This window comes from Pongo abelii, chromosome 11 (genome assembly GCF_028885655.2).
Source record: "Pongo abelii isolate AG06213 chromosome 11, NHGRI_mPonAbe1-v2.0_pri, whole genome shotgun sequence".
Taxonomy (NCBI): domain Eukaryota; kingdom Metazoa; phylum Chordata; class Mammalia; order Primates; family Hominidae; genus Pongo; species Pongo abelii.
This window is the reverse complement of record NC_071996.2, coordinates 51,495,797-51,516,598: the sequence shown is the minus strand read 5'-3', so window position 1 is coordinate 51,516,598 and position 20,802 is coordinate 51,495,797. Positions and strand designations below refer to the sequence as shown.

Sequence of the window (20,802 nt, the reverse complement as noted above, 5' to 3'; positions counted from 1 at the left end):
TCCACTTGTCATTAACCTATGTACTTTTCTATGTCCCTTTCCTTTTGCCCAAACTGAAACCAAATCATGGTACATGAAAGGTACATGAACCCTTTGTAAATCTGTCCCAGGTTCCCTGGGTTCCATCTAGAATGCTGCTTCTGTTTGTTGCACACAGGGAATCTGGCATGGCCCCGGAAAATTTACATTTTCAAAACCTCAAAAAAATAAACTTCATTCTAGGCACGGCTCTTCTTTAAGCATTCAATGAAATAAATTCTGTCTGCCCTATTTCATTTGATTCTATGCAACCAGCCCTGACTTGCCTATGATTGTTTCTTTTAAAAAAGGGAGCATGGACCCAGGATGCATGGCTTTGCTCAGCCCCATACTGGGTTAGTGTTGGCATGTCTTTTCCCCTCTCCTGGTCTCAGTTTCTCCATAAATAAAGCACAAATGACAAGACTAAAATGATCACCTGAGAGTGCCGTCTAAGACTCTGTGGTTCTGTGGACTTTTCTAAGATGTTTCTGTCTTTGAAAGAAGTATTTTCATCATCAATGCTTTCTAGCCTCTCATTCTGTTTTAGCTCCCAAAGACTTTGCTGGTCAGATGTCCTTTGCTTTATGTTGGGAAATTTTCATTGTGACTCCTCAAGTCAGTCACACAAGAGACTGACTTAAGATCCAGGAAGGGATCTGACAGCTTTCCCATCCTTTGATCATTAAACTTAAGGAGGAGAGAAGTGGTGCTGACCAACCACACAGGCCCACATATATACTTTCTTTTGGGATTCTGAAGATGGGCCCTTTCTTACAAATAAATTATTGTGCAGGAGGCTTGCAGCTCTAAAGTAATTAGTGGCCTATATCACCTTCCCAAGACAATTCTCTCTCTCCTCTTTCCCTTCTCTCTTTCTTTCTCATATTTCCTCACTCTTTCTCTCTTTCTTTCCTTTTTTTCCTTCCCTCTTTATCATCCCTTGTCTTTTTACTTGGTCCTGCCAGTACAACTAAGGAGGTTATTTAGACCTATTGGCAATCCATAGGAAAATAAAATAATCAAAAAATTGCTGCTTGTCTTCAGTGAACAGAACCACAAGATTAGGACTCAAAGCCATCTGAAGCACTTTCATGCTGGCAACCTTAAGAAACCTATAACATAAAAGCATACAAGATGAAATGAATCCACAATTGCAAATTAAGATCAGCAGCTACCTTTGTGTCAAAACATTCTGAGACACAGCTTTGTGTCAAAAGTTCTTTCATAAAAAGTCAATATGATTAGGGGAAGATACTGAAACCACATTATTTAACCAATGAACAAGCAGCATAATCCCTGAGATTAATGAAACTCCAGATCACAAATGTTTAATATATTTTTGCTAAGCATGAGTAGCTCATGTGGTGAGGATTTATAGTTAAATAAAAATATCTTCTCTGCATCCACTTGTGAATATAATACTCACAACATCCATGTGATTAACAAGAGCAGCCTAGTCCAGGAGGGTTGCCAACAGCAGGCAGAAGTGTGGCATATCTAAACAAATGAACATGAACAGGTATCATTATGACTGATATTGTAGACATTTGGGATAAAGGGATTTTAAGTAAGTAGGGGGTTTTAGGCTGGGGACACATCATAAAGAGGTCCTTAGGCTCAATAACCTTTCCTAACCACAAACCAGGTACAAGAAAGACCAGATTTTGTACAGCGGCCTCTTGTCCTTGGGTAGAAAGATTTGGCAGGACATAGATGGAGTGGATACACATTTTTAGTGTCTGCAGGAATTAGGAAGGAGAATGCAGTCAATACTCCTTTCCCCAGTCACAGAAAATCACTTAATCCAGCTCTGTTGTAAGTTAGTGGGACAAGGCCTAATACCCTCTTTTAGATGCAGAAGTTTTTGGTTGTGAACATGCATCTTCAACTTTACCTCCAGGTATAAAACAGAATTTGTCAGGTACCTAAGATAAATAACTAGCTTTTGCCCCTCCTGGATTAATTACTCCATGGATGTGTGCCTAAATAAAGACTCATTATGATATGGCTATAGGACCCAAGCCAAACCACTCTGTCCAAATTAAACTAGCGACTTCTCTTCTCCTCCCCTTCAAAAGGCATTTAAAGAGTTTTTTCCCCTAGAATAATAAAAATGTCATACATCTGGAAATTTGCCATTTTGAGAGCAAAGGCTGGGGGACAGATCAGTAGATTGGCACAAACTGTCCTCAGCAACAGCCTCATGGGGGAACAAATCTTCCCTCTGTGTCCTGATGAATCCAAGGCTCAGAAAATCACAGACTTAAGAGTTGGAGGGAGAAAAGCTGCCATTCGGAGTTCTGGTCAAGTTGGCCTCTTAGGGGCCTACAGGAAAGACGGGGGCGTACCCACTTAATTGGAGCACAAAGCCTGCAGTACCCAGGCTCCTGGACCAAAGGTGAGGACCTGGGATGAAGTGGAAGCAGAAGTCCAGGCACCTGTGTATATACCTCCTCCTTCTTCCTTCCCAGACACCACGCCTTGTTGGCATGTCCCAAGCTGACCTCCATTCAACAGCCAATACTTACAGAGTTTCTATCTTGCACCAGGCATTGAATTAGAAATGAACAATACAAAGATGAGTTACACAGGCTCTCTACTCTGCCTACAAAGCTCCGTCAAGAAGTCTGCATAAAGTCCACCATAAGTCTCACCTACCTTACCATAGCACCAGCAGCTGAGGATGCTGCATACACCACAGGAAAAGCATTATAACTCTAATTAGCACTTAGAACTCCTCACCACTTCCTCCAAGGAGATACACTTGGCTAGTACACAACTGAGGCTGCATTCCGTTGACTTAAAGATTATCTCCAGTTATACACCAGGAGGAGGAAATCCACAAAGCTTATTAGTCATTTATACTTCAGCAGGAAGGAGTTCACTGCATCCATCCCAAAGATGAGATTTTCAGATAGAGAGTTTGAGGAGGGGTTCCCTAAAGTATGGGTTGGGACACATATTCAGAGGGTAGCCCAGGCCTGGCATTTGTCCGAAGTGTTTTAGGCCACACTCTCAAGAAACACCCTGCTTCCTATATTTTGTAAATTCCCAAGCTTGTCGAAATCATTTATACCGTAAGTAACTTCACCCGCTATAGCTCTTAAATTTATTTGTTTTCTTATTAGCATCTTAAAAGTCTATAGGAGATGACTTTCTCAAGAACTGTCCTAAACATATGGATTTTGGTCATTCTTCCCTTGCATGTCCCTGGCAGATAACCAGCAGAGGACCTTTTTCTGTTTAAAGGATGTGCCATATATGCTGAGTTTTAGGAAGCATGCAATCAACCCCACAAATCTCACACGCCCTTTGTTATTCACCCATTCAACACTGTATTTCAAGCAATCACAGATTACTCATCATTTTTCATCAGAAAAGAGATGAGGTTCCCCAGGTAGTCTCCTTTTCTCTCATTTGTGAAGTTAGCGCAGATGGCCTACATAATTCTCATCAGATTTTCTTATGGTTACAACCCAGGGGATCAGAACACTAGGCAAGATAAAAAATAGAGCAGTCTCTCCAAAGTAAAGAAAAAGTAGGTGATATGTTCTTTACTGGTATTCCTTACACATCTGAGCAATGAACAGATGCATAACATTCTACAATGCAACCTGTTGCTATTTTGTTGATACAAAGGCTCTGTAATTTCCCTAAGAAATTTTGACTTGTTTTGTAAGGTTATTTTTTGAGAGATAAAATTTAGGAAATGTTCACATTCAAAGACCCTCTTACCACCATTCATTAGGAAATGCTTAGTGTCTTACACATTTCTTTCAATAGTCTCTATCCAGGTGAGACAAAAACACTAAAGACTGTCTTGATTAACACCAAATAAAACCCAGTTCTATCTCCAACTTCCATCCTTGTGAGACTCTCTCATCTAATTACAGTAACTGCTCAACAATAATGTGGAAAAAATGCAGTGCCAATGATTAGAACTAGGACAAGGAAGCAGTTTTCAGAAAGTATCCCTAAAGTCCATGATTTGGATCTATAATTTGAACCAAATAACCTGCTCTACTAATTAAAGACTGACCTGTCAGGAGATTTAAAATGCTATTTGATGGAACATCCCTAAATGCCATATCCAGGTCTCTGTCAAACCATCTAGAAAATGCAATCCAATTCCAGTAAAGTTTGTTACATGATATATGTGACTAGGTACAAAAAGAAATATTAGACTCAAGCTTGATTTTCAAGAAGCAAATGATGGCAACATCATTTTCAAGAAGAAAAAACAAAAAGATTTTAGAAGCAATAGGTTATGTTTTTTCTTTTAAGAAATCATGTAAATGATATATGTTAGCTGAAAACATCTTTTAAAGGAGTTGAATAACCAAATATGGGGTCTAATTTATTTCTTTTTAAAAAAAATCACCATTTACCTATGCAGTACTATATTTTGAAGACACATCTCTGGCCAATAACCTCAAGGTGATCAGTCCAACAAAAAAGATTAGTAGGTAGAATGTGAAACTGTGCTGGGTATTAGGGTACCATTATACCCCATAAACCAAGAGTAGAGTAGTTCCAGGTCTCATTTGACACTTAGGCCCAAGTTAGCTGTAACTGAAAGGAGACAAGGAACTGGGGGTATTCTATAAGAGATCCATTTTTCTGCTCCTAACACATATTCTGCAAGGTCTTCCTGCTACAATATAACAGGATCCTGGGTAAATATAACAATCATATAATGCATTTATGACCACCAAAAAATTAAAGAAAATGTCCCAAGAAAGTACATAGATACACACATGTATACATACATACAAGGAAGAGGGGAGGAAAGGAAGGAAATATAAAATCAAAATAGTAAGTGGCAAGCACACACACAAGTCAGGGTAGCCCTGGGAGCAGGTGCTGCTAAGTCCTCTGGAACCAGAGACTGAGCGCTGGGACCCTCACATGGTGGGGCAGCTGAACCCGAGACTTGGGCAATAAGTCAAGATCCTTAAAGGTTACTAATGCAGTCCCAGGTTAGTTCTGATCCCAAGTTCCAGGACACAAGAAATTTAAATCTTCTCTGGAGGAAAGTTCTCAGTTTGAGCCGTCGATATTGTTAAATTTTATCAAATATAAGCTCACACAAATAATTTCTCAAAACATAAGAAAACAAAACAATGTAAATGAGAGTTGGCATAAATGTTAAACAATAGAATTATACCCTCAATTACCAAATATCTAGTATTCTCAGACATAGAACATTACTATATATAAAATATTTCATATAATAAAATATGAAATATTAAAATGAACAAACAAAAAGAGACTTTAAGAAAATGACCAGAAAGATTTGCAAATCAGCCAAAGAGAATTACAAAACAACAACAGTATAAAATCATTAAAACTGAAAACTCAGTGGACGGATTAAACCACAGATTTATATAGCTGAATAGAGAATTACTGACCTGACAAAGCTTATGAAAAAAAAAATGACCAGAATGCAGTACAGAGATAAAGATAAAGAGATGGAAATTAATAAAAGGCTATTAAGAGGCATGAAGCACAGAAGAAGAAGGTTGAACACAAGTCTAATGGACGTCCTAGAAGGAGAGAATAGAGAATGGAGGAGAGCTAATTTTGCGACACAATGGCCAGGGTTTTTCTAGGACTGGTGAAAGACACCAATCCAAAGATGCAGAAGCACCCTATATCCCAAGCAGAAGAAATCAAAAGTACGGTTGACCCTTGAACGACACAGGTTTGAACTGTGTGGATGCACTTATACATGGATTTTCTTCTGCCTCTCCCACCCTTGAGATGCAAGACCGACCCCTCCTCTTTCTTTTCCTCCTCAGCTGACTCAATGTAAAGATGACAAGGATGAGGACCTTTATCCGTACTTTTCACTTAATCAATGGTAAATATATTTTCTCTCCTTATGATTTTCATAATAGCATTTTCTTTTCCCTGGCTTGCTTTATTGTAAGAATACAACATATAATACATATAACATACAAAATAAGTATGCATTGACTGTTTATTGGTAAGGCTTCTGACCAACAGTAGGCTATTAAGTAGTTAAGTTTTGGGGGAGTCAGAAATCATACATGGATTTTCAACCATGCAGAGGGGTCAGCACCCCTAAGCCCACCCTTGTCCAAGAGTCAACTATATTCCACATCTAGAGACATTGAAATGATACCACAGAATACCAAAAGCAACCACAATATTATGAAGGCAGCTAGAAAAGAGGTCAGCAATTAGACTGACAGCTAATTTCTCAGCAGCCACAACTGAAGTCAGAAGATAGTAGTTATCTTCTTTTCATTTTCACTTGCATTTGTTTAATTATGAAGAGTTTAAGCATCTCTTCTCAAGTTCAAGGGTCAGTTGTACTTATTTACCTATAAACTGACAGCAGTTATCTTCAAAGTGGTAGGGGAAAATAAGTCTTAACTAGAACACCCAATGAAGAAATTTTTTAAGAATGAGAAAGAAATATATTTTCTTATACACAAAAACAGAGAGAGTTTACTATCAACAAAACTTCAAAAGAATTTCTAAAGACCTTACTTTAGGAAGGAGGAGGTAAGGAATGTCAAGGAGCAGAAAAGTTGGTATATAGGTAGGTAATCTTAAATGAGTATTTTTAAACTGTCTCTGTAAAACAAAAAATATTTACATTGTGGTGGTAAAAGGAGTCAGAACTAAAATATCGGGCAACAATAGCATATAATTCAAGAGAGAGTGATTGGAGTTAAAGTACTCCAAGATGCCTGAGTTCTTTGGAAATGGGGTTAGGATACCAACTTTATTCACAGTGGGGGAAAGTGGTATCATAGACCTAATCCGCCAAGACCTCAAGCCAGGACTTCCTCACCACTTTCCCTCCTAACCTAATCCACTCCAGCCAAGCCTGTCCCCCACATTTGTGATGGGGGAGAGGTTGACTTGTTTCCTGACAGAATTAAATTCTCCGGAGAAATTCCATGGCCCCTGGAGGCAGGGTGGCTTCCCTGGGTGGAAGAGGGACTTAGAGCAAAGAAAAACCCTCCAGGAAGAGGAAAGAGTGTTTTGGCAGCTTAAACTTTCAGCTGTGTCTAGAGAGTAATCTGCTTACCCTAACTTGCAGGCCAGGTGTGGCTTTGTTTGTGAAGGGCTTTGTCGGGGCCAGGCGTTGTTTGACTTTGGCAAACAGGCTTGGAGATTAGTGATTCGTGAAGTTACAGCACTGACTGGGAGGTAAGAGGTGTTTGAGTTCCTGGGTTTTACCAATCCAGAGGTTTGGGATGGCGGAAATGAGGCAACATGAAAAGTTTCTGTTTGACTGGGAGAACCCAATTTCCTCCTGGCATTTTTCTGCTAGATGCAGTCTGACCACATTGATCCACACCAACTTTCTTCTTAGAAAATAATAAATCACAGAAAGACCATCCTTCAAAGGCTTCTTTGTAACCTGGTTGCTGAGCCTGGGTTTACCTGAATGTTGGGCTCCAGGAAAATGACCTACAGAAGCTTCTTGTGGCCATTTCTTCATCACATTCCCTGATAACTTGGACAGTGGGGTTGGTACAGGGAGGGGGAGGTGGGAAAAGAGTTGGGGATGAGCAACACTGCAACTGGAACCTAACTTGTAGAATTCAGGCTCCTTTTTACGTAATCCTAAAGCAAGCAAGTAGAAAGGTCGGTTGGCCGGGGAAAAAAAATGCATAACACATTTAAGTGCCAGTTCCAAATTATTTATGAACTATCTAATATTTTCATGGGCTCTATTTCTGATGAACTCCATTAGAGGAATTAGTGAGCAGTGGCAATAATGGCTAATAGTTGCCCGGCTAATGCAACTTCAGAACTGTTAGAAGTGATGCTACTCTCGTGGGTTGCTAAGGACAACCCTAGTTGAGAATGCTGAGCTACTCCAGCATGCACACCTGTTCGTTGTATCATGTGATGCCCACTTAACACCATGGGTTTCAGAACCCCTGCCAAAAAAACAGACCATGCACTTACCACTAAACACACCTTTACGTGGGTTTTCCACATGCACATAATTGCCCTGAGCATTGATAACAATTATCTGCTATATGCAAAGAGGAGACAATGTTCTCTGTCCAGTGGAAAAACTGTCATTGATAATTACAAGGTAGTTGGTCTCAGCCCCAAAAAGGACTATATATTGGCATCCCCCAAGAAGTGTTGTATTTATAAGCCATATTCTTGGAGGGGTTAGTGCAGTGAGGAATTAAAAGGACAAGACATTCTTTAATATTTTCAACAAAGGGAATTAGTACTTCAGAAAATTAGTGAGTAAATATTTATAAGAGTTCAGTATGCTGTTTGGTTATGGTAAAAATAGGAAGAATGGTCCTTGGATTCCATAGGAGTGGGGCTTAACTAGAAAAGCATACAGCAAAGGAGCCCGTGGGGCCTTCTTGGATAACATCAGGTGAGTATTACATTTCCTAAATATGTGCTACTAAATCATCCAAAACTTCATGAATTCTTGCGGTGAAGAACTGTGGTCTTTTACAGCATTTTTAAATTATTATTTATGTATTTATTTAGAGACGAAGTCTCTCTCTGTCAGCCAGGCTGGAGCGCAGTGGCGCGATCTCAGCTCACTGCAACCTCTGCCTCCTGGGTTCAAGCGATTCTCCTGCCTCAGCCTCCTGAGTGAGTAGCTGGGGGTGCGTGCCACCACGCCCAGTTAGTTTTTGTATTTTCAGTAGAGACAGGGTTTCACCATGTTGGCCAGGATGGTCTCGATCTCTTGACCTCGTGATCTGCCTGCCTCGGCCTCCCGAAGTGCTGGGATCACAGGCGTGTACAGCATTTTTAAATTGTTCTTTTCTTCCTCCCTCCCTTCTCTTTTCTTTCCTTTTCTCACGAAAAGGACACAAAGGCCAAGATTACCAGTTTGGTGCCCTTTCCTCCACATAGTAATTGTCCGACTTTAGTTATGTACAGATCTTTTTTTAAAGATCTTCCCTTGAATTCCCATAATGTTAACTCTAATTATCATTATTAGGGTGTTACTTAGAAAACAACCAACATAAAACCAGGCCCAAAATCCTTAGACATACTACCCCTTCATCTACCAACACCACAGAACATGCATAAATAAATACAACCAAAACCATAAAGCCAATAGCATTCAAGTAAAGTTAAAAGCATTAATTTAACATGCTGGATGATGTTCTGCTGAAACCACACTGCTGCCCAAATGAGGAGCTGTATGGTATCGATCACTGTGGCATGGATTCTCTGGAGCTCAGCAAGCATTTACTCCTGTTCCATGTGATGACTGAATTCTCCTGCCACCTTCCCTTCTGGAACTACTGTGAAACCTTTCTTCATCAGCCTGTTGTGTGGGCATTTGCTCTTTGAATGTAAACAGTGCTTTGGGATCAAATTAAATCTACTGTGATTTTTTCTTAAGAACGCTCCACGTTGAAAGTGGTCCTGCTTGACACTTATTTGAACACAAACCTTATGTAGGTGCAGACACTGAAACCATGTCACAGTACTCAGTTATAAGGTAGTCATCCAAATGATCCAGAATATGCCTATCTTAAATTTTTATTGCCATCCAAATAAAAGCGACATGTGAAAATCTGTATAGAAGACTCACAAATCCCCAAAGTCCATAAATGTTCAGAGGCCCTCAGCCCCCAAAGTGAGAAACTGCCCTGTGGAACGCTGTCTGGTGACCATGTGGTTACACAGACAAGCTGCCCTGAGTATGTACTGAAATGAGAAACATGCTCTCACTCATAGGTGGGAATTGAACAATGAGAACACTTGGACAGAGGGTGGGGGACATCACACACCGGGGCCTGTCATGGGGTGGGGGCATGGGGGAGGGATAGCATTAGGAGGAATAACTAATGTAAATGATGAGTTAATGGGTGCAGCACACCAACATGGCACATGTATACATATGTAACAAACCTGCACATTGTGCACATGTACCCTAGAACTTAAAGTATAATTAAAAAAAAGAAAAAGAAAATAATAATAATAATTTAAAAGAAAAAAAGAAATGAGAAACATGCCTCCATCAAAACCTGGAGGGGTGGGGTTAGCAGCTGGAGCAGAACTGAAACAGCTATTATAAAGAATAAAATCAGAGCTAACACAAGATGACTAGAAAGATGGCCACAGAGCAAGCACAGCGCCCACAGACTTGTGACACGATCTCGGCAGTGCTGAGTGCTCTTTCAGGAGCCCCCAGCTCTCCCACTATGACCCAGTTTTCACGGTAAAATGGATGCAATATTTAAGGCCTTTCTGGAAGACTGCAGTCCAGAGGGGTGTGAAATATGAACCACGCTTGAGATTCCACTAAATGGGTCCCCATTGCTGCTACTGAAACAAACTTTCACAATTATGGTGATAGTTTGTTTTGGTCTGTTTCTTTCTTGTTTGGGGTTTTTCCACTCGCTCCTTCACCTCCACCAGCACTAGATCCATTATTGGCCCTGCTCTGTGTTCCAGGAGGGTGACTTCTGAAGGTAGCACCACCCAGGGTCCTGTGCCAGGTGACTTTTGGTTGGGTTCTGTCAGTGGGAGGCACTAGCATGAGACTGGAGGGAGAGAGGAACGGGAGGTTGAGGTGTTCCCTCCAATCCTTGGGTGCTTCACTGTAGCATCTCTGGTGAAAGCTGTGTCCTTCCACAGCCCCGGCCCCGGCAGCTCCTGCTTCTCTATGGCTGCAGCTCTAAGTGCTCATGGAACATTACTTCCTCCTACCAACCCTTCAGCCCAGGGCTGGCTATGAGCCCTGATGAAACACTATGTCCCTCTCTCATCCCTTCAGCCCAGAGCTGGACATGACTTTCCACTGTTGGAGTCCCCTGTTTGCTCTTTAACCCTGCCCACACTTCTGTGAGTATAGCCCTTCATGACATCCTCTTCATTTGAACCAATGGGGTGAATTCTGTGTTCTGCTGGGACTGCTACAATCATCAGATTTGGTCAGTCAAATCAGCTCTATGTGAACTCCTAAATGCAGATTAGAGTTTTGAAAATTAACCACATAAAAAAGTAGAAAAAGCACTCACCATCTCTCCGGGAAGCAAACTCATGAAGATAAATTGCATAAAAAACAAAAGTGAACTGGACCCTCTAAATCCACTCTTGAAAAAATTTAGGTTCAGAAAACGATACCTTAGGAAATAAAAAAGCTATCTTCAAGAAAACTAGTATCATGTCATCTACAGCAGAGGAAATTTTAGAAACAACCTATATGTCCAACAGGATTGGAATTATTAAATTATGACATATCAACTTAATGAACTATGATGCCACCTTGAAATATCATTAAGACTTTGCCAGGCGGGGTGGCTCATACCTGTAATCACAGCATTTTGGGAGGCTAAAGCAGGTGGATCACTTGAGGTTAGGAATTTGAGACCAGCCTGGCCAACATGGTGAAACCCTGTCTCTATTAAAAATACAAAAATTAGCCGGGTGTGGTGGCACACACCTGTAGTCCCAGTTACTTGGGAAGCTGAGGCAGGTGGATCACCAGATCTTGAGAGGTAGAGGTTGCAATGAGCCGAGATCACGCCACTGCCCACTCCATCCTGGGTGACAAAGCAAGACCCTGTCTCAAAAAAAAAAAAAAAAAAAAAAGACTTTGTAGCATAGTAGCAAAAAAGTTTATGTTAATAATAATAAGTAGAACAGATATTTGGATGTGCATCAGAATTTTAATTATGTAAAAATATATATGCAGCCAGGTGCCGTGGCTCAAGCCTGTAATCCTAGCACTTTGGGAGGCTGAGGCGGGTGGATCATGAGGTCAGGAGACAGAGACCATCCTGGCTAACACGGTGAAACCCTGTCTCTACTAAAAATACAAAAAATTAGTCAGGCGTGATGGCGGGTGCCTATAGTCCCAGCTACTCGGGAGGCTGAGGCAGGAGAATGGTGTGAACCCAGGAGGTGAAGCTTGCAGTGAGCCGAGATCACGCCACTGCACTCCAGCCTGGAAGACAGCAAGACTCCGTCTCAAAAAAAAAAAAAAAAAAATATATATATATATATATATATATATATATATACGTGCATGTCCCTAAAAGTTAGATGATATTTCACAAAACTAAATCCTATGTTGGAGAACTCAAAATTCTAAGTACTGTAAATTTCTTTTCTAAAATATCCTTAAAAATGAAACAAAATAAATAAAACAAAGGACATACTATTCAGAGACCACATGGCTATAGCTTGTGACAGCAGAGGTGCATTCTAGGAGCTCAGGGCTCCCCAAGACTATACCCTGCCTTCCAATCAATAAGCAGCCTTAAGCAGAACATTTAACTTCAGCCTCCATTCCTTTTCTCTGCAGTAGGATGGCTACTGACCCACTCACAATAATGTACATTTAATAAAGCTAACAGGACTGCAAAATTTTTTTTTTTTTTTGCTTTCATCCACATGCCTCACTATACCTACTGTCTATATATGCTGGCTCTAGCTGGGATAATTTAAAATGAAAGCATTTCCTTAGACAATTTGTTGTTGTTCAGTGCTTGTGAGCTCTGTTTCAGAGATTGCACACTTTCATTAAGAAGCAGTAGGATGAACATCGCCATTTGGGGGCCTTCACTGGAGCTTTTAGAATATGTTTCATGCTCCTCCTTAAAGAGATCCTATCTAGCAGAGTGATAACAGATTGATGGCCATGACCTTCTTCACATTCTTCTAACTCCTTTTAAAATGAAATCAAAGCTCTTGCTGCTAGTGCCTACGGGCCCGGAGCCAAGGCAATGTAATGAAGGCTACATATCATCCCTCACCCTCAAGACCGTCAACTGAGTTCATCGTTAATGTGTTCACGCCACAAAGGTACACGTCAAAAGACAGGAAAATCCAAGAGAAATGTATTTTCCCCATTCCCAAGGTCTATTTTCTTTAAACAGTGGTTGTCAGAAAGACAATGTCTTCGTGTGGAAGACAAATATGATATCATATTGACATTACAACAAAACACATTTACAGACATAAAGCTTCTTACGCTTTAATTTTAAACTGATGGTTTGATATCTTTCTAAATTGTACATTTTAGCAGAGTTTTTTTTAAACTAAAACATTTATTGGTCTAAAATACATATTAACTTGAAATATTGCTATTCCCATTTCATAGCCAAGTGATAATAATTTTCTTTAATTACACATTAACTCCAATGTATTACCTGGACAGGCAGTTATTGTTTTAACAGGGTCAAGATTAATGGGCAGGTGTTCCGCGATAATCTGAATGAAAAGAAATAGAGGAATTATACATGATTCATTTTCTTACTTCTCTGAGCTGAATAATATTAATAACACTTCCACCTTACATTTATAAAGCACTTTTCAGTTTCAGAGTATTTTCGTATCTGGGATTACATTTTCCTGCATTTCTTACCTTTGACAGATCCTTCCAGGTAATACACAACTCTACCGCTTTTCAACTTTCTGATGCCCAAACACTGTGTTTGTGTGTTTATATCAATGGGATACAGTGAGAGGCAGTAGATTAACCACAGCCTTTAGAAACAGACAGACCTGGGTTCAAATCTCAGCCCAACCATTCACTACATGATCTTGAATAAATTACTCTGAGAATCAGTTTTGTCATAGTTAAAATGGGGTCAGTGGAAGAGCTAAATAACATATCACTTATGCAAAAGGTCTGAGACATATCTGGCATACAGCAAGCACTCAAGAAATAAAGTAGTTATTGCTGTTATTAGCAGCTATTTCTACTCTGTCTTGAACATTTTCTTGCCTCCCTCTGATTTGTTTTCTTCAAAATATTTGGATTCAGAGACAGATGGAGGATGCAGAAAATCAAGAATAATATTAGCCCCAAAAAGTGTACCAGAAGGAACTGCATCAAGGCAATCTCAAGTGTCCTCTGCCCTGAGGGCCTTACTTGAGCAAACAGTCTGCAAAAACTCATCCATTTTCTTTCTGCTTAACAGAATGTAAAGTTAATGGTGCTTTGTAAAAATCCAGTATTTATCGGTTGGCATTCCTGTATTCTCAGTTTAAAAGTATATATCAAACCCAAGAAAACATCTCAAATAAAAAGTGCTCTTTGGTTACCACGGTACCCAGCCTCGGCAGCGGTGGTCCCCAGAGACTGCACCCCCTGGTAGTCACAGCTATGTAGCCGCCCCAGCACCAGCACACACAATGAAGCCTGGCTAGTCTCTTATGCAGCCAATAGAATGAGGTGGAAATGATGACTGGAACTTTGAGGCTGTCATAAAAGACACTGGAGTTTCTGCCTTGGTCTCTTGGATTACTTGCTCTGGGGAAAGCCAAGCACCACATCATGAGGACACGCAAACAGCTCTGTAAAGAGATTCACATGGAGAAGGACCAATTTGCTAACACCAACTGCCAGCTTAGAAATAACTCCTCCGGCCTTCAGATGACCACAGCCCTAGCCTAGATGTGACTACAACCTGGTGAGAGACCCTAATCCAGAACTGCCCAGCCAAGCCAATTCTGAATTCCCGAATTCAGAGAAACCATGAAAGATAATAAATGATTATTGGTGCTTTACAACACTAAATTTTGAAGTACTTTGTTACATAGCAATAGATGATTATTATAATAACAAGGATAATTTGGCAAGACTAAATTGGAACAACTTGACCCTTCACCATATAGCTACATAACCCAAAGAACATGGACAAAAATGACAGATGAGCAACAAGGTCCTGCTATACAAAGGAAAGTGGCTTTAATATACAGACCAGGCACATATATTAAGCATAACCACTTCACACATTGACAAATCCCCAAAATGCCACACTAATTCCAAAAGCCTTAAAAAAAAAAAAAAAAAAAAAGGAATGAGGTCAGGCACAGTAAATCACACATGTAATCCCAGCACTTTGGAAGGCTGAGGCGGGCTGATCACTGGAGATCCAGAGTCTGAGACCAGCCTGGCTAACATGGCGAAACCCCATCTCTACTAAAAATATAAAAAATAGCTAGGCGTGGTGGTGCTCGCCTGTAGCCCCAGCTACTCAGGAGGCTGAGGCATGAGAATCGCTTGAACCCGGGAGGCAGAGATTTCAGTGAGCTAAGATCGAACCACTTCACTGTTGCCTGGGTGACAGAGGGAGACTCAAAAAGTCTCAAAAAAAAAAAGATGAATGACATATATGATTATATAAAAATGTACATTGTCTATGAAAAACTATAAATATAATAAATATGTAGTATATTAAAAACTATAAAGTAAAAATCTAATAAATGAGGAAAATTATCAGCAATGTAGGATAAACTGAGGGTTACTACTCTCCATATAAAAGAGAATGTATAAATCAATAAAGGAAATTACTCAGTAGTAAAACAGCAGACATGACTGAGAGATTCAAGTAAAGAAGAAGGGGCCCAAAGACTGAGCTCTAGGGCACCAGAGTATTTAGATATTAGGAAGAGGGGGATTCTGCAAAGGAGACCAAGCAGTGGCTACTAGGATGGGGGGAAACTAGAAGCTTCTGATGTCCAGGAAGCCAAGGATCAAAGAGTTTTCAGAAAGAGAGAGTGATGAAAAGCTCCAAACCCTGTTTACAAGGTCAAGGAAGATGAGAACTAAACATTTACTAGATTTTGCCACATGAAACCACTGGTAACAGCCGCATGTCAGCCAATTTCTCTTCCTATTGTCAATAAATGTTTGCTGAGTGCCCATTATATGTCAGGCACAGTACTTCTTGAATTTAGCTTCCATCCTTTTATGTTGTAACTGCCAATATGTCATGACTGCTAATACGGTTTGTTCCTTCAGGTTACTTCCAGGACATGAGAGATTCTTGGGTGTGGGGGGATGAGAAAAGAGTCAAAGTGGTCAGATTCATATCTACTAGGTGTCAGAAAATGGCACAACAGCAAATTAGTAATAAATTTAGCAGAGGGTTAAGAGATATCTCACTAATAATCACAATTAACAATTTTAAGAATTCTTTATACCTACAGCAGTATGGTTAGGCTAGGTTCTGCTGATGTAACAACCTCTCAATCTCAGTGATCTGACACAGTACAGTAGTTCTCCCCTATCTTTGTCAGAGACGTTCCAAGATGCTCACTGGATGCCTGGAGCTGCGGATAGTACCAAACCCTACATATACTACATTTTGTCCTATACATACATACCTATGATAAAGTTTAATTTAGAAATTAGGCACAATAAAATATTTAAAGCAATAATTAAATAGAAAAAGTATAACAATGTACTGTAATAAAAGTTATGTGAATATGGGCTGTCTCTCAAAATATCTTATTGTACTATACTCATCCTTCTTGTGATGATGTGAGATAATAAAATGCCTACATGATGAGATGGAATGAGGTAAATGACATAGGCTTTGTGACATAATGTTATGCTACTATTAACTTGAACACAAGCACTGCAATACGGTCTCAGTAGATCTGATAACCAAGATGCCTATGGGCAGGTCGCATATAAAGCATGTATATGCTGAACAAAGAAATGACTCGTGACAGTGAGAGGTTGTGTCACACTATTCAGAACTGCCTACAATTTAAAATTTATAAATTGTTTATTTCTGGAATTTTCCATTTAATATTTTCAAACTGAGGCTGACTGTAGATAATCAAAACCTCAGAAAGTGAAACCATGGATAAGAGGAGACTGATATATTGGTCTACTTCTTGCTTCCTCAAAGCCTACAGTGGGTCTAGTCACCCCTCATGGATAAATATCTTCCACGTGTTGTCTTAGCTTCCAGATAGCTCTAAACTGTAAATCATTCCCAACTCTAAACAATTCCACAATCACCACAGCAGAGGAAGAGAGTCTTAACATGTCTCACGTAAGCAATTAAGTGATCTGGCTCAAAAGTGGCTCATGTTCAAGCACAACTCGATGGCCAGCAAGAATCATAAGACCTGTCCAATTGCAAGGGGAATCAGGAAGAAGAATCTTCCTATGAAGAGAAACCAGACATGGGTAAGCATTCGAAGTTTCTACTATAATCAGGATTCTAGTTTTTCAAAGGATCTGACATCTAATCATCCATTTGACCATGAAAACATCCCAATAAGGTAGATAGAAAACTGCTTAGAATTTCCATTTACAGATGTGGAAATTAAAGCATCAAAAGTTTAAACAACTTATCTAATTAGTGGTAATATTTAATTTAAATCACTGTAGGCTGGGCATGGTGGCTTACACCTGTAATCCCAGCACTTTAGGAGGCCGAGGCGAGAGGATCACTTGAGGTCAGGAGTTCAAGACCAGCCTGGCCAACATGGTGAAACCCCATCTCTACTAAAAATACAAAAATTAGCTGCATGTGGTGGCGAGCGCCTGTAATCCCAGATGCTTGGGAGGCTGAGGCAGGAGAATCAATTGAACCTGGAGGCAGAGGCTGCAATGAGCCAAGACTGTGCCACTGTACTCCAGCCTGGACAACAGAGCAAGACTCCATCTCAAAATAATAATAATAATTTAAATCACTATAGTGAGGATTGCCTCCCAGCTTTATGAGCTTTCTTTCCACAAGTCCATGTTGACATTAACTAGGGGAAAAATTAGGATCACTGATATCTGTAGTCATTATGGTATATCTAAAATATCACAGAATAGAATACTACATGATTCTCTAAGAACATTAGACAAAAGAAGATCCTTTGAAATAGCTAGAATTAGTCCTTTCAAACATAGTCTTGGCAATGACTGGCTGATGTTAAAATGAAAGCCAAAAAGGCTTAGGATGGAAGAACGCTTGGGTTTTCCTAAGAACACTTGAATCTCCTGTCTCTGTATCTATCACTAAAGATGAGCCCTTAGAACAGTAGTGTGTGAACCCCCTTCATGTTAACACTGAACTTGAAATTTCAACATTCCCAACAGTTTTAATCTGGAGGCTGCTGACAGCCCAGCTCTAATGGAAATCAGTCTTCATGACTTCTATGTTAAGCCTTAAGGTACAATTTCCTTCTCTCAGATATGTGGGGTCTTGATATGGTTTTAGGATAGCAGGGAAGAACTGCACTGGGGGTTTCCTTTATCATGAGTGATTTAATTCAGCGGCACAAAATGCTAACACTTTTCCAAAAGAAATGTATATCCTAGATTCCTAGGTCAAAATGAAACACCACTTGGCATTGAGATAAAAGCATTACTTATAATGATAAGACTTTTCTCCAAAGGTTATGTACTCAGAAAAAGAGTTGAAAGAGTGATTGGCTATAAGCTCTTATTTCTTTTTTCAATTCTTAAATTCCATACTTGAATCCTTAATTCAGAGGCTGGTATGTGAGTAAAGTACCAAACAAGAGCCTCAACTAGTATCAGGTCAAGCCCTTGAAGTTCTGTCCACAGATTCCCTTCCCTTTGCTTTATTGAGCTTTCAGAGGGAAAGAGGAAGGAATGGAATGTCCAATGTCAAGATAAATGGCACATACCCAAATCTAACAGTTGTCAACCACCTAATATTCCATCTTAGAAATAGACAAGCGTTTTCAGTCCAAAACTCTACACCATCTTGTCAATACCTTACATAGCAAAGGCACTTTATGTAGTGAAGATAATTTCATCTCCTGAAAATTCCATGCAGCTCACTCCAGGGAGCCAACTGAACTCAGTTTTTGTGGTAGTCAGAAAAAGCCCTACCCAGAGAGTGTGGAGAAGGTGCCAGATGACTGTTCCAATTAAAACAGCATGAAATCTGGGTTTTATTCCCAGATCAATCAATTACTAGCAATTTCTAGATCTATTTTTTTAAAACCCACTAGAGACTATAGTGAGACTCAAATGGAACAGCATATACACATGAAAGCACTTTACATTTGAATAGCGCCTTACAGATTGCAATGTATTTCACTTAATATTGTTCCCCCGATATATATGAAGAGCCCAACCTTATACTGCCCACTTAGCCAGGACAGAAAACTTTGCAGTAGAGTCTCTTCCCATCTCAAATGCTATTTATCTTTCTTGACTTCATCTCAGAATTTTACATCTAAAAGTTGACCTTGATATCCTTTCAGTCTCATTGGCCTTCTATCCTTCTCCCCATCATAAAACACACATCTTTGAGAAAAACCATCCAAGAGCATTATTGAGTCCTTTGAAAACTTTTAAGCGTTCCACATCCTTTAAGTAGGGGGGTCACACACTTCAACATCCAAACTAGGACACCTCTGAAAGTGAAAGGGAACTCTGTAAATAATGACACAAAGACAACAGAAAAACTAAGACTGTCTTTACAAGCCAACCTCCTTACAAATCTAAAGGTCCATGCTGAGGTACAACTTAGGGAGCAGATGAAACCTTAAAGGATATCTATAAATAAAAACACATTTTCATTAATTTATTTTTCTGATGCATTCCATTTTCTCCACCTGATTTTGCCGATGGTAGGTACCATGTAAACTTTCATTCCTCTCCTACTATACCTTCTATCTGCTTTCTTCTCCTGTTCAACAAGTCAGTAAACTGGGCAGAAAAAATACATATCACCTGGTGTTTCTATTTAAAGGAACTCTATGTTGATTTTCGCTTATTGGTTCTACAAACACAGAAACTATACTGAATGGAAAATAACCATCAGTTATATTCCCATCACCTAGAACCAAACACTGCTAACATTTCAGCAACAGTTGTTCCAGTTCGTTTTCAATAATTAATTATACTGGTAATGTATAAATATTTTTGTCCCTTTTAAAAGAGACAAAAAGTTTGAAGGAATAATATAATGGCCCAAGAACCTACTAATTTTCAGGCACTTAACATTTAAGTCATCCCATTTAAACCTCATACTAACCATTAATGATGGTAGTATTTTTATATACATATTACAAAAAAGGAAACCAAGGATGAGAGACATTAAGGGATGTATACGGGAGCCAGATTTTAGTCCCAAGTACTTCCAGATTCCAAAACTCATTCTATTTCTACCATATAATATTATTTTAAGGCTTTATGCATTTCTTCCTGTCTTTTCTTTGCGTAGCTTTTTGTTTGTTTAACCTAAACATACTATGTACACCATATTCTATCCTTATATGTATTTTCACATATTAAACCTTGTGAGGATTGCATCTGAACAAGAGCACTGCAACTTGATTGGGAAAAAAAATCAAACAGCATATAAAGTTATAAAGGGCAAAGTACAATTTTCCTCTATCCTCTCCATACCAAGGTCCACTCAATCTGTCTTTCAGAGGTAACTACAGGGGACTTTTTTTCATATCTCCTCTAAGACACCTAAGTCAGTCAGACATGCATCTCCTTACAACCCATTTTTGTGTTCCCCTTTACAACACAACTTCAACAGCTGCCTATGCTCACTGTTGCCTCTTCCTCTCCTCCATTCTCTCTTGAATCCACTCCAATCAGACTTTCATTCTTACCACTTCAACTGGACTGCCCTTGTCAAGGTCCCAATGTCTTCCACATTGTCAAATCCCAAAGTTAGTTCTAAGACCTTATTTTCCTCAACTTTGAGCAGCAATTGACATAGTATATCGCATCCTCTTTCTTGAAACACTTTCTTCTCTTGGCTGCTAGGATATCACTGTCTTGGATCTCATCGTGCCTGTTTGGCCATTTCTTCTTGGTCTCCTTTAATGGCTCTTCCTCATCTTCCTGACTTTTAAATGTTGGACAACCCCAATCTTTAGTCATCTCTCATTCTCTATCTATACTTACTTTCTATGTGGTCTCATCCAGACCTAACCTTTAAATGCCTTCTATATGCTGATGACACTCAAATTTATGTCTCTAGGCTAGACTTTTCCCCTGAACTTCAGATGTGTGTGTCCAACTGCCTCCTTAACACTTTATAGAAAATCTCA

The 20,802-nt window shown here is 39.6% G+C and overlaps 1 protein-coding gene across 4 annotated transcripts in view; it reads right to left on the bottom strand.

The window, feature by feature from the left end:
• Positions 1-14,181, bottom strand: part of LYPD6B (LY6/PLAUR domain containing 6B) — a 100,134-nt gene extending 85,953 nt beyond the window's left edge. For 2 of the 4 annotated variants that reach the window (XM_063712798.1, XM_054549365.2), the window contains exons 1-3: positions 14,065-14,181; positions 13,167-13,227; positions 1,448-1,518 (exon numbers count right to left, since the gene is read on the bottom strand). The gene's annotated coding sequence lies outside the window, so the exon portion shown is untranslated. Of the gene's footprint in view, positions 1-1,447; positions 1,519-11,455; positions 11,576-13,166; positions 13,228-14,064 lie in introns of all 4 variants that reach the window. The other 2 variants (XM_054549366.2, XM_063712799.1) reach the window with 2 other exon arrangements.
• Positions 14,182-20,802: the final 6,621 nt, after the last annotated feature.